The sequence below is a fragment of the Gopherus evgoodei genome, chromosome 7 (genome assembly GCF_007399415.2).
Source record: "Gopherus evgoodei ecotype Sinaloan lineage chromosome 7, rGopEvg1_v1.p, whole genome shotgun sequence".
Lineage (NCBI taxonomy): Eukaryota > Metazoa > Chordata > Testudines > Testudinidae > Gopherus > Gopherus evgoodei.
In genome coordinates, this window is record NC_044328.1 from 62,756,649 (window position 1) to 62,770,243 (window position 13,595).

Consider the following 13,595-nt stretch of genomic DNA (forward strand, 5'->3'; position numbering starts at 1 on the left):
AGACGTTCCTTCCCCTGGGCCTACAGTGACTGTCACTGGTGGTGACAATGCTTCCCTGTAACAGAGCTACGTAAACCATATTGTGCCACTGGCTTGCATAACTCAGCCGTGCAAGGTTACTCTGAACCCTTCCCCGAGGGCAATTAAACCACAGAAGGAAAAAACACTTCACTGGCACAGCTAGATGCAGATATTTATTGCCATCAAAATTACAGCTCTGGACTTGAGTGACTTCTGGGGAAATAACGATTACGCAGAGCAGTGAGTTTGTACTTTGTGCATCAACTTTGTTGCTTTTCTCTTCATTGATGATTGTATCTCATTCTTCTCAAAATGCACACATTTTTTTCCCTACGTAGTGCTCTTGTCAGTGCCCTTCCCCTTTAACTGATTCTATAGTTCTTTCACATACTGAACTCCAATGTCAATAGGAGTTAAGCAAAAGTAATAGGAAGGAAGAGTAGTCTGGCAGTTAGGGCACTATCCTAGGACTTGGGACACCAAGCTTCAGGTCCCTGCTCTTGCCAGACACTTCCTGTATGATCCTCTTTGTGCCTCAGTTCCCTATCTGCCAAATGGTGGTCATAGTACTCCTTCACGGGGGTAGTGTAAAGATTGCCATCAAATGAGGACGTAAGATAAATGAGATGTAGGATTGATAAAAGAGCATTTTCTTTTTGATTTAGATTCTTATCTCATGTCCCATCATCGTGGGCTGAGCAGTTTCCAGAAGCTCAGTAAATGATGCAACTAGCATTTGTCCTGTGTGGTTCTTCTTTTTACTCCTTCCCAAAAAAGAGGCATACGGCCTGTCCCTGCTCCTGTTGAAGTCATTTGTAAGACTCCATCGATGTCCAGGGGACTAGGTCAGGGCCAAAGCTGGCAGTGGAGCTCTTTGCTATCATCATGTATTAGAGAAAAGGTGTCATGGAGGATATGATGGGGGGGGGCTGGGAAATCTCTGCTTTTCTTTTATAGACCTATCCCTAGGACTCTTGGAGAGTTCATAATTCAGTTGTATTGTGTATGATTTTTATTATAAAGTTGGGGCTTGATCTAAAGCCTGCTGAAATCAATGAAAGGGCTCTCATTGACTTGGGGAGGAGGGATACAACTGGGGACAATTGTTACCATCAGTACTAATTTATTTATCTGGCTTTCACCATAATTTGTAAAAATCATGCAAAATCAAGGTACGACTTTATAAATACACAGAGAAAAAACAAAAATATGAATTCAGAATGCTGAAACAACTCTATGCAGCAAAGTAACCACTGCCTTAAAATTCATGAGTTTACATCCACAATTCATGAAACAAGTACTTCTGTAAATCTGCATATTTTTCATACCTAATTTTTCCCCACACCTAAGTGGCTTAATACCCAACAGTAAAGATTATATGCTCTATCAAAGCAGTCTCCCTATCTCCCATTGTCTATTTCTTTTAAAACATATGTGCCATCCATTTTTTTTAAAATAGTGGAATAAAATTCATAAGTTGGTAGATAATGCGCTACGAGCCTGGTCCAAAGTCTACCAAAACCACTGACAGGACTGCTGTTAACTTCAAGGGGCTTTGGATCTAGCCCAAGATCCTTCCATTGTCACATATGTTCTCAGTGACTTAGAGTCAAGGGGATAAATTCTGCTGCTATGCTGGAGAGCCAGGGGGACTAGTCACAGGGTGTAAAATTGAAAGCACATGGTTAAGTCTTTGCAGGAACGATACTTCAAATGTGAAAAGGAGTAGAGGAAAACATAATAAACGATCTTTGTTTTCTTCAGCACTCCTTAGATTTAAATCTAGTTTGAATACACATATTGCTATGACAACCAAAAAAGAGCCTTTTCATAAAGTAAAATGATGCATTTGGTAAGGGCTCTGGGAACCCTATTTAGTAACTTACTGTAGGAATCTTAACCACTAAAGCCACCTGCCTCTTTCAAGTGCCTGTTTGTCTTTCACCTAAATTATCAGTATGTGCATGGTCTTTTTACTACTCTCTTTTGGCTATTGTATCTATTCCAGTGATCACCATAAGATGTTTAACAGCCATTTGCTTCTAATCTCCCATTGGTACTAAAAGAAGTAATAGCAAATGGTTGGTATAAATGGCCTCTCTGGGCTCAGCTCCAGAGCAGACCTGTCAGCCTGGAAACATTCCCATAACAGACTTCAAGCAACAGCCCCTTTTGAATTTCTAAAACTGTGTTTCAGTTGGGGAAGAAAGCAACCCCACCACCAAATGTTATCTCCTGAAGATGCTAAAGAGAATGGTCCAACTTCATTCCAAAGATCCTGGTAACAAGGCTGGGTGCAGGGCCGGCGCTTCCATTTAGGTGACCTAGGCGGTCGCCTAGCGTGCCAGGATTTGGGAGGGCGGCAGACTGCTCCGGTGGACCTCCCGCAGGCGTGCCTGCGGTGGGTCCACTGGTCCCACGGCTCTGGTGGAGCATCCGCAGGGATGCCTGCGGCAGGTCCACCAGAGCCGCGGGACCGGCGAGCTGGCCCTGCGCCTAAGGCGTCAAAAACCCTGGCACCGCTCCTGGCTGGGTGGAGTCAGGGTCCTTGCTCTCAGGAAGGGGACAGTACTGAATGCTTAAAGGAGGAACTCTGTGGCTGACAAAGGAAAAGGATATCCTTGAAAGACCATAGTTACTCTCTGGGTCTGCAAAGCATGGCAGGTCAACAAATTTTCCTTCATTGTCCACCTGTGGAAGCAGTTTTCTGAGGAAGCCAGGCAACAGTGCATGCACAGAGCTCTAAGCAGGGTTCTGCTTAGTGAATGGCCAGCACTTCAATTCTATACTGCAGTTAACCTTCATGTTAAAACTTGTCATGAAAGATTTCAGCCTAGGGGGGAAGGTTTTTCTTCCTCTTTAGCTAGGTAAATCTGTAGCTCCTACAGATTAACTGGGAAGTAGCGTTGTTTTGCCCTTTGTTTTTTAATGTCAGGTGTCTGGATGACCATTCCATTAAAGTCACTGGGAGCAATAGTCACTTTTGCCTGGTCTGGGTTTCAGTTAAGCCCACTAGTTCATATCCAGCCCCACGCTGTAGTGCCCAAAAATAGTTGTGATGCCCTGGGTAAGACAAAGTGCTGATTCATAAATGTTAAGGCTAAAAGGAACCATTATAATAATCTAGTCTGATCTCCTGCATAACACAGGCCACAGACATTTGCCCCAGTAATTCCTGCATCAAGCCTCTAACTCATGGTTTCTTAGCTTTCAGAAAGAGAGCCAGTCTTTCTAGCTCTCCTTTTCTTACTAACACATCCATGTGACACTTGGCACTGGTTAGCAATCGTGGCAGAAAATCTGAGGACAGAAGGACCTAGAAGCTGAGCAGCCATCTGACTTCAAGAGGTGGTCTTTCCGGTTGAGGCACTTTGACTGGACAGCATGGAGAAAACTTATTGTGGCATTTTCCTGTTCTCGGAATAAATGGGAGATTTCTGCCTCCTGGCCCATTAGACAAACATGAAATTGCAAATAATTTTTTTTTAATTAAAGGGACATCAACTTGAAAAATCCACTTCTGTCCCCGAGATAGTGCAGACTGAATCAGGACCTTGCTTCTGATAGGCTCCAACTACTTTTCCATTCATCTTTGTTTCCAGTGGTCTTCATAAAGTTGTAAGTATGCACAATGCAAGGTTGTGTGTATGCACATTGCAGGAAACCACTTAAGTATAAGATCAGTATAGTAATGTTTATTCTATGATTTCAATTATAATATACATATTTGCCTATATTAACTAAAGCTCATGAAGTTTATGTGCTTCACCAAATTCCATCTTCTCAATTAACTCTAAGTAGCAGCCTGTAAAAGAGCCTGTAAAAGAACCTGTCATCTGTGCCAAATGCATGTTGTATTCTAATAATCTCATAACTAATAATTAATCAGGCTACAATAATCTCCATGATAAATCCCCCCTTTGTATTTTCAAAGGCATAAATGTCAATTAGGGTTCTTGTAATAATTTTCAAACTGTAAATTGTGTCTTTGAAAATCTCCCAAAGCCCTTCACAATTTTTTTTTAATTGTGATTCCTTAACCTTTTATTTCACATCCAGCTACCAGTTTTGAGGAGCTTCATAAATACCTAGCTAGAAACATTAACGTAACCCTTTTATTCTTCTTTCTGAAAAAGGAAAACATGAAAAAAGTCAGCCTAAGAAAATCACTGTTCCAGAACGCCACAAATTGCTCCAGGTTGTTAGAGACAAGAAATCCATGATTATAGGCAGGGCAGGTACACTCCTTTTTATTAAGGGAGCCTGACACTTCCCATTATAAGATCCTTTTTTCAGATGATTATGAATCTCAAATTCTAACCATTTGGGCTGAAATTTTACATATTGGGTATCTGCATCAGTTCTTTCTTTTCTTCCCCCACTTTTTTTTTGTGGGGGAGGAGGGATTCATGGGGAGGAGGACCAGGGCATTTCAGCCAAAATGATCCAGCTGTTTCCAAGAACAAGTTTAAGGAAAATATGTTGTTTTGCCCATGTTAAAAGAAATCTGGTGGCCTTTTCTTGGAGAAACTCTAGTGCTTTGAAGTAGGGACTTGAATTTGGAAGGTGGGGAAGGGCATTTCTGTCAGGGATGTGCCTTCTGTTGTCCCTGTGAAAACCCAACCACATTTGACCAAATGTTATGAGTTTGAAAAATTGCAGTTTGCACATGCTTAGTTGGGACTTGCTAGAGCTGTGCAGTTTAACTCCTCAGTGTCCATTCACAATGGGCCTGTTTCAGCCTGGGGCTTAGCAGAACTTTCCCTGCATTTACTGCTCCAGGCTGTGCAGGGTCCAGGTCAGACTGGGCACCAGAACTGTGAGCAATGAGCCTGTCTTTCTTGAGCACTTAATGATCCCCTGCTGGGCTCAGGGAGCATGGAGGAAGAAGCAGAGGGGATAAGAGCCAAGGCAGGGGCAGAGAAGAATTGGTTGTTGGTGTCAGAAGAGATTGGGACTGGTTCGGCTAGGAGATGGAGTCAGGTATAGGGAGACTAGGGCTGGGAGCCTCTCTTCCCCACAATTCTTCACACCCAAAAGGATGACCTGTAAGACTAATCAGGGGATGGACACAAAGACGCCACTGAAGAAATATCCATGGAAAGCCTGGATCTCTTTGGGACTCAGCACCCTGATGCTGGCCAAGTAGAATTCCAGCCCTGCACATCTAAATTTTATTATTTGCTTAATAGTATGCTGTTTGTTTTAATTTGTTGTTCTTATGCTGTACCGCTGTGCTAGCTTCTGTTCCAGTTGCCCTAAGGTGGATTGTAGGTGGATGTGAACTAGACACCTTTCTGAGTCCATGGTCCCTGCCTTCCTCCTTCCATCGATCCACGCTGTCTATTTGCACCTCCTCCCTGCCCCGTACACCTTTCCAAAATGGTGGCTGCTTGGGCAGGGCAATCATGGGCTAAATCCCTTGCTGCCAACTGTTTTTAGGTATAGGCCCATGGGCCTGCATGCTTTCCTTTCCCTTTCCCTCACAGTTCCTGCCTAGTAAACACTGCCACACTCACCCCACTCCAAATACTGGTTCACCACCTCAGAATGGTGGTTGGCAGCATGGTGAAGCCATAGCCTCTACTCTCTCCTTCCCCCAACAGATTTGAATAAGGAAAACATTCTTTTGTGCAAAAGTTTGAGACAGCAGTTACAGGAAAAGGGTGGTTGGTGTTCCCATTGCAGATGAGGGAGACATGGAAATTGCTTGACCGTAAAAGAATATAGCTTCCCTGTAAATGCCCTGTAGTATACATGCTTACAGACTAGTAACAGGGAATACTCCAGGCCATCATTGCAAACCTTTATCTATGACTGAGGGAGAAATAAAGCCAACTATAAGGTTGATAAATGGCTCAGTTTTTGTTTGGAGGTTATGAGGACTAGCTGCATGGTTTTCCCTACCAGTATAGCTAGTACCTCTCTTCCACTCCTGCAGAACTTCTGGAAAGACCATCTTGAGGGATCACTTGACAGCATATCTTGCTGGTCTATGCTTTGCCGTGTTGAATAAGGCCATTCTTTGCTTCCTAGTCACCAGCCTCAGTATAACAGAACAGCCTAACAAGGATGCAGAGGGGATTACTATCCACCTTGTTCCCAGATTCACCCTGCAAACCATAAAAAGCATCTCCCAGGATAGTAAAACTACAAAGCCAGAACAGGAACATAATTCCCAATGCCATCCCCCCTAGCTTCCAAGGTACTGCTAACCAGCCCCCAGCAATGTTACGCAGTCCCTGGGCAATGTGGACTACTGGGAACAATAGCAACTCCTCCCTGTGGTAACCCCTGCTCCCAGAAGTCATTCTGCTCCCAGACTCCAGCTCTGGAGCAATCTCCACACTATTAATGTCCCTGGTGGTCCCATGGGCAAACAGTCCTTTCTCTGCTAATTTAAATAGAGCTGAATTCCAAAATATCGCAGCATCATGGACCCTTCCAGACCATCCAGCATTTGTCTGTAAGTCTGCCACAGTGATTGATAAAGCCTTGAAGCACTGTAGAGAAATATCCCTTTCTGTTTACGAATTCTGAGTCCTGATGTGGGAAGCAAATAAGAGGCACATATTCCCATCAAGTGCCCCAGTATAGTTTGGGAACCCCCTGTGTGCAAAGCCATCAGTAATCTCCTAAGCATTACTCAGTGCAACAGTAACTTTTCCAAGCAGCACACACCTGCATGACAATGGTCCCAATAGTCAATCACCTCATGACAAGTTGGTTTGCTACAGATGGCAGCATTCAGGGGTGGCTAGATTCCTGATGGCAACTGCAACCTGCTTATCCATGGGTATGGGACACCACATGTTGGTACTCTGCCACTGTGGCTCAGAGGTTAATTCAGCACAATCTCCAAAAATCAGAGCGGTAGCCATGTTAGTCTGGATCTGTAAAAAGCAATCTGACCATCTCCAAATAGGTTATCTTCCCCATCCTGACAGGATCTTGCCACTGCTGGTCATTCCAGGCCTGCAGAACAAGCCTTTTCCCCCGTCAGTGCTGGTTTCCCAAGCCCAGAAACGGCGCTGCATGCTGTGAAGCTGCTCCAGGACTTAGTCCTCCATTACCAGCTGCTCAGTTTGTTGTTCTTCTTTCTTGCCCATGTCCTAGTTCTACCACCACCAAAGACCCTCCTGCTGCTGGAGGAACTGCTGTTGCTACCACATCATCTGCTTGGTGGTGCTGCAGGTGAAGTCCCTACCCAAATTCATCTGGCTTTGAGTGCAGAAACACAGCCCAAGCAGCCTCTGGGTATTCTGAGTATCAAAGGTTGTCAGCACAGGGTGCAATTTGAAAATGGCGCTAGCCTGTCCATATAAGATATACAGCACAGAGACAGATGAATCATGGGACTTTTAAAAAATTTGAAGAAGCCCGTGTTCTACTATCCACAGTGCACAGCAAGCAAATCCCAGAATGCACACTGCTCAGCAGCCAGCAAAGGAGTATGAGATACTGCCAAGATACTGTCATGCCCTCAGTTCACAGCAAACTACAGCCATGTGTACACAGAGATGCACATTGACGGCCACACACCATCCTGTGTGAATGCTCTTATTGCTGCTTGCATAATGAGCGTTATCTGATGCGCAGCAAAAAGCTAACAAATTTATTTCTGCATAAGCTTTCGTGGGCTACAGCTCACTTATTCAGATGCATCAGATGAGCTGTAGCCCACGAAAGCTTATGCTGAAATAAATTTGTTAGTCTCTAACGTGCCACAAGTGCTCCTGTTCTTTTTGCGGATACAGACTAACATGGCTGCTTCTCTGAAACCAGCAAAAAGCTGTTGATAAACCCAGGACTGGGACAAGAGAGAAGGGGCTGCTTCTGGCTCAGGGCAATCAGATAACAGGGAAGGCGTGGTGTGGGGTAGGATTTAAAAGTGAGAGATAGACCTGTCTAATTAACACCTTCTAAAACGAGAGTCAAGACAAAGCAACTGAACTTCTCAACGTGCTAATCTGATCAGGTCCCCTGTAACATGCTGCTGGGGACAAACAGAGCTCTGAGCCACTGTGTTACCTCTCAACCTCAGCAAGACAGTTTTGCTGGTGATTAGACTGTGTCCCCACTCCCTCCACACCAGTCAGTTTTCCTCCTCTAGCAAACTCCTCAAGGCTCTTCCTGCCAAAACCTTGCCTAGCATGTAGCAATCAGTGAACTCCAGCCCCTGAGCTCCTCAGAGATGTTTCTCTAAAATGCACAGCCTCTATCACTGTACATTCACAGAAGAAATTAAGGCTATTTCTACACAGCACACTTTACAACTGCGCAGCTGTGTATATGCCAGAACAAGTAGCAATTTAACATCTCAAACTCCTACTGACGTCGTCACTCAGGTAACACAAGTGGAATAACTACAGTCTCCAGTTAAATCCTAAATTCTAATACTCCATAATTGCATATTTGGTGCCCCTAGTTTGAACTTTCTTGAACCAATGTACCCAAACTGCAAATACAAGCACCCATTATCATTTTCTTCTATCTCAGATCCACCCAGGGCTGGCTCCAGGCACCAGCGCTCAAAGCATGTGCTTGGGGCGGCACTTTCCAAGGGGCGGCACTCCGACTCCTTTTTTTTTTTTTTTTTGCTTGGGGTGCAAAAAGCTAGAAGCCAGCCCTGAGCAGAGGTGAGCTGTGGCGGGGTGGGGTGTGGGGCACAGGGAAGGCCACAGGAAGTAACCCGGGGGGGGCAGAGGAACCACTCCCCCCCAGCTCACCGCCGCTCCACTGCCGCCTGCTCCCCCAAGCGCGCTGCCGCTCCACTTCTGCCCCCTCCCTCCCAGGCTTGCTGCTCAAATTAGCTGTTTTGCGGCAAGCCTGGGAGGGAGCGGGGAGAAGCAGAGCAGTGGCCACATGCTCAGAGGAGTAGGTGGAGCAGAGGTGAGCTGTGGCGTGGAGGGCATGGAGAAGGCTGCAGGAAGTAACCCTGGGGAGGCAGAGGAACCGCTCCCTCCCAGCTCACCTCTGCCTCCTCCCCTGAGCATGCCACCCTTCCTCCCAGGGTAGGAGGCCGGGCTGGGGATTTGGGGAAGGGGTTGGAATGGGGTGGGGAAGGGGGGGCACGGGAAAATTTTTTTGCTTGGAGCGGCAAAAAACTTGGAGCTGGTCCTGGATCCACCCTTTAATCCCTCTCCCCTCCCCTCTCCCCAATTATCTCCATCCATTCCACTGCCAGGCAGATTCTCCCACCCTTTCCTGTAAATGCTTCCCGTCTCTTACAGGCTTTTCCATTTTAGCCATTTATCTCTCTCTGTTTCCCCACACTCCAAGTACAAACTCTACCTGATTTCCTGCTCTTCTCCTTCTGTCTGTGGCCCTGATCTAAACTCCTATGAAATCAGTGGAAAGATTCTCACTGATTTCAGTGGACTTTGGATCAGACCCTATATCCCCCGTACTCTTGTGCTTTCTGTCCTTTTTTCTCTCTTCCTATTCCAGATTTCACACACTCCCTTCTCATTCCCCTTGACACGTTCCAAAGTTGAAGAATCTATTCCTGAAATCCTGGCCTCACTGAAGTCAATAGCAAAACTCCCATTCACTTCAAAAGCACCAGGATTTCACCCTAGGATTATCTGTAGTCCTTAGGCCTTTCTGCTGTAGCCAGGAGTGGGGGTAATTTCCATGCAGTTAGTGGTGACTGGTAATTAATTGTAAAAGAGCAACCTAGAGGCTTATATAAGGCATGCACACTAGCACTAATTGAAGAGACAACTGGGTGATCCCTGAAATCACAAGACACCATGGTGTTCACTTAAATGTGGACAGAATACCAGATTCAATCCAATGGGCTGGGAATCCTCCATCATCAACAAGAGCATCATCATCATGGCAAATCCCAAAGGTACGTAGCCTCTTTGCAGACTAAGTGCCACCTGGATTGATGTGCCAGGATGCTGGCATTCTAAGGTGAAACAATCCTGGTAAATCAGTCTTCAATAACCCTAAATATGGCAGATTCTATAAACTGCAAAAAGAAAAACATCAGGAAATTAACCACCTACAAATATTGTCAAAGTAATGTTAAAGGTCTGATTGACGTCCACAACAGGCATGATTTTCAAAGTTTTATATATAGGCCAATTTTCAGCTCACAATACTCTCTTGAAAAAGGGTTCAGCTGCATGAGCTAGCCCAGATTTTTTGCAGGAACTCAACAGTTTTCTCTTTGATTTGAATACAATCCTCACCCTAATTTGTATTGTTGTTTCATTACATTAACATCAGAATACTCTCCAGCGAGAACAACTGATGACTGTGACTTTACATATATTTATTCTGAGATGGTCAAAATAATTTAAGCCCCAAATGCAACATCATAATGTGATTGTTTTTTCCAGTTTCTAAACATTAGCTGTGATCAAACTTGTTGAGTGCCTCTGGCTCTTATTGATTTCAGCTGGATTTGTGGGTGACCAGCGCCTCTGGAAATCAGGCCATTAGTTTTTGTGGTTCATCGAATACTCTGTCACCAGAAAGTAATAATACAATATTATGTTAGGACCTACAATAAGAATACCTAGTATGGAGGTGGCAGTCTTCTTTCTATATCATTACTGAGACCAGTTTATCTGCATAGTGCCATGGAGGTGAGAGAGAAGATAGATATAAATCTGAGATCATGACCGCCTTTGGTAATTAGAGATTCTGCTGTGTTTTTGTAACAGCAGACATGTTAGCCATGGACAAAGTCCAACTTTTATACAAATGGATTGAGAAACTTTTTACTGTATGAATATCACTTAGAGAATCTGAGTAACAAATTTAAGATGAAACCGTCACCATCTTAGCTCCCTCTACAGTTTCTGTTGTAGAACTGATAAATGAAATTGTTTTTAATTGTTAATATAACTTCTGTTCACCATTCACTACACTTGCCTACATTGTAACTTCTGTTCACTGTTTGCCATATTGTAATTCAAACTCCATTTTAAAACACTCACTCCATTTTGTAAAAACTTCCACCAACCTTCATTTTTGCAAACCCTGCTGTAATCTTATTAGTTTAGTTTAGATGTGTGAATGAGGTATGTGTGGATGACGGACTCAACCTCCAGCCCCAGCCTGTCCTGATGAGATAAAGTTCAAATACCAACGGCTGAAGACCTAGACAACAGCCCTAAACAAAGTAAGAAGCATCCACCCTAAAAAGAAAAGGACAACAGAACAACAGAAGGAAGATCAAAGCCAGGTTCAAGGCTGAAAGTCACACCTGCAATTGATGGGTGATCAATCCAAACCCAGAGGCAGCGTGACACAGCAAGACCTATAGACTTTGAATCCAAACTAAAAGCCTATAAAAAAGAAGGGTGAGATGAGAGACTCTGGATAACATTCTGCTGCCAACATGGAAGGACATCAGTGCCTGCCCAACAGAGATCCAGCTTGTCCTTGTGCCCGGCTTTCCTGGCCAGTTAGCTGCCACAAGCTACGAACCCAAGCTACAAAATCAAGCTATGAACTTAAGCTATCATCAGGACTGTTAACTATGCAGCAGCTGCAGAACATCTGATGGATGTGTGTGTGTGTGTGTGAATGTGTGTGTGTGTGTATAGGTATTAGGTATAATGTGTGTGTATAAGAATTAAGATATTAGTTGTTAGTCATGAATCAAATTGTTATCATAATAAATGTGGCATATAAATCTTGTCCCCTTTAATAAGATCCTGCTGGTTTTTACTGGTATAATATAATTGGTATAACACTATGGGTATGTCTACACTACGGGATTATTCCAATTTTACATAAACCAGTTTTATAAAACAGATTGTATAAAGTCGAGTGCACGCGGCCACACTAAGCACATTAATTCGGTGGTGTGCGGCCATGGTCCGAGGCTAGCGTTGATTTCCGGAGCGTTGCACTATGGGTAGCTATTCCATAGTTATCCCATAGTTCCCACAGTCTCCCCCGCCCCTTAGAATTCTGGGTTGAGAGCCCAGTGGCTGATGGGGCAAAAATCATTGTCGCGGGTGTTTCTGGGTAAATGTCATCAGTCATTCCTTCCTCCGGGAAAGCAACGGCAGACAATCATTTCGCGCCCTTTTCCCCTGGATTGCCCTGGCAGACGCCATAGCATGGCAACCATGGAGCCCGTTCAGCTTTTTTTTTTACAGTCACTGTATGTGTACTGGATGCTGGGGACAGAGGCGATACTCCAGCGCTACACAGCAGCATTCATTTGCTTTTGCATGATAGCAGAGATGGTTACCAGTCATTCTGTACAGTCTGCTGCCAGTGTAATTTGGCAATGAGATGACGGTTATCTGTCCTTCTGTGCTGTCTGCTGCTATCATGGGTGCCCCTGGCTGAGATCAGCTGGGGGCGCAAAAGCAAAACTGGGAATGACTCCCCAAGTCAATCCCTCCTTTATGGTTTCTAAAAATAGTCAGTCCTGCCTAGAATATGGGGCAAATGTACTAGAGAAGCAGTGTATCAGAGAGTACAGCTGCTCTGTGTCAGATCCCACAGAAATGATGAGCTACATGCCATTCACAGGGGGTGCCCCTGCAACAAACCCACCCATTGCTTCCCTCCTCTCCCAACCTTCCTGGGCTACCGTGGCAGTGTTCCCCCCATTTGTGTCATGAAGTAATAAAGAATGCAGGAATAAGAAACACTGAGTTTTTAGTGACATAAAATGAGAGGGAGGCAGCCTCCTAGTGCTATGATAGTCCAGGCAGTACAGAATCTTTTCTTTTCACATGAAAGGGAGGGGGCTGATTGAAGCTCAGCCCCCAGTTGCTATGATGAAGACGGTTACCAACCGTTCTGTACCATCTACTGGGAATGACCGGGAGTCATTCCTATTTCCACCCAAGCGCCCCCGGCCAGCCTCACCTGAAGCCAGCCAGGAGCACTCACGGGTTGATAAGAAGGACGGTTACCAGTTCTACTGCACCATCTGCCATCGGGGAGGGGAGAGGAGCGGATACTGCTCTTCACTGCTGCAGCATCGCATCTACCAGCAGCATTCAGTAGACATAGGGTGACATTGAAAAAAGTCAAGAAACGATTTCTTTCCATTTTCTTTCACGTGGGGGGGGAGGGAGTAAATTGACGAGCTATTCTCTGAACCACGCCGGACAATGTGTTTGACCCTACAGGCACTGGGAGCTCAGCCAAGAATGCAAATACTTTTCGGAGACTGCTGTGGACTGTGGGATAGCTGGAGTCCTCAGTACCCCCTCCCTCCCTCCATGAGCGTCCGTTTGAGTCTCTGGCTTCCCGTTACGCTTGTCACGCAGCATTGTGTAGCCTGTAGATTTTTTTTTCAAATGCTTTGGCATTTCGTCTTCTGTAATGGAGCTCTGATAGAACAGATTTGTTTCCCCATACAGCAATCATATTCAATATCTCCTGTACGGTCCATGCTGGAGCTCTTTTTGGATTTGGGACTGCATTGCCACCCGTGCTGATCAGAGCTCCATGCTGGGCAAACAGGAAATGAAAATCAAAATTTCGCGGGGCTTTTCCTGTTTACCTGGCCACTGCATCCGAGCTGAGATTGCTGTCCAGAGTGGTCACAGTGGTGCACTGTGGGATACCGCCCGGAGGCCAAT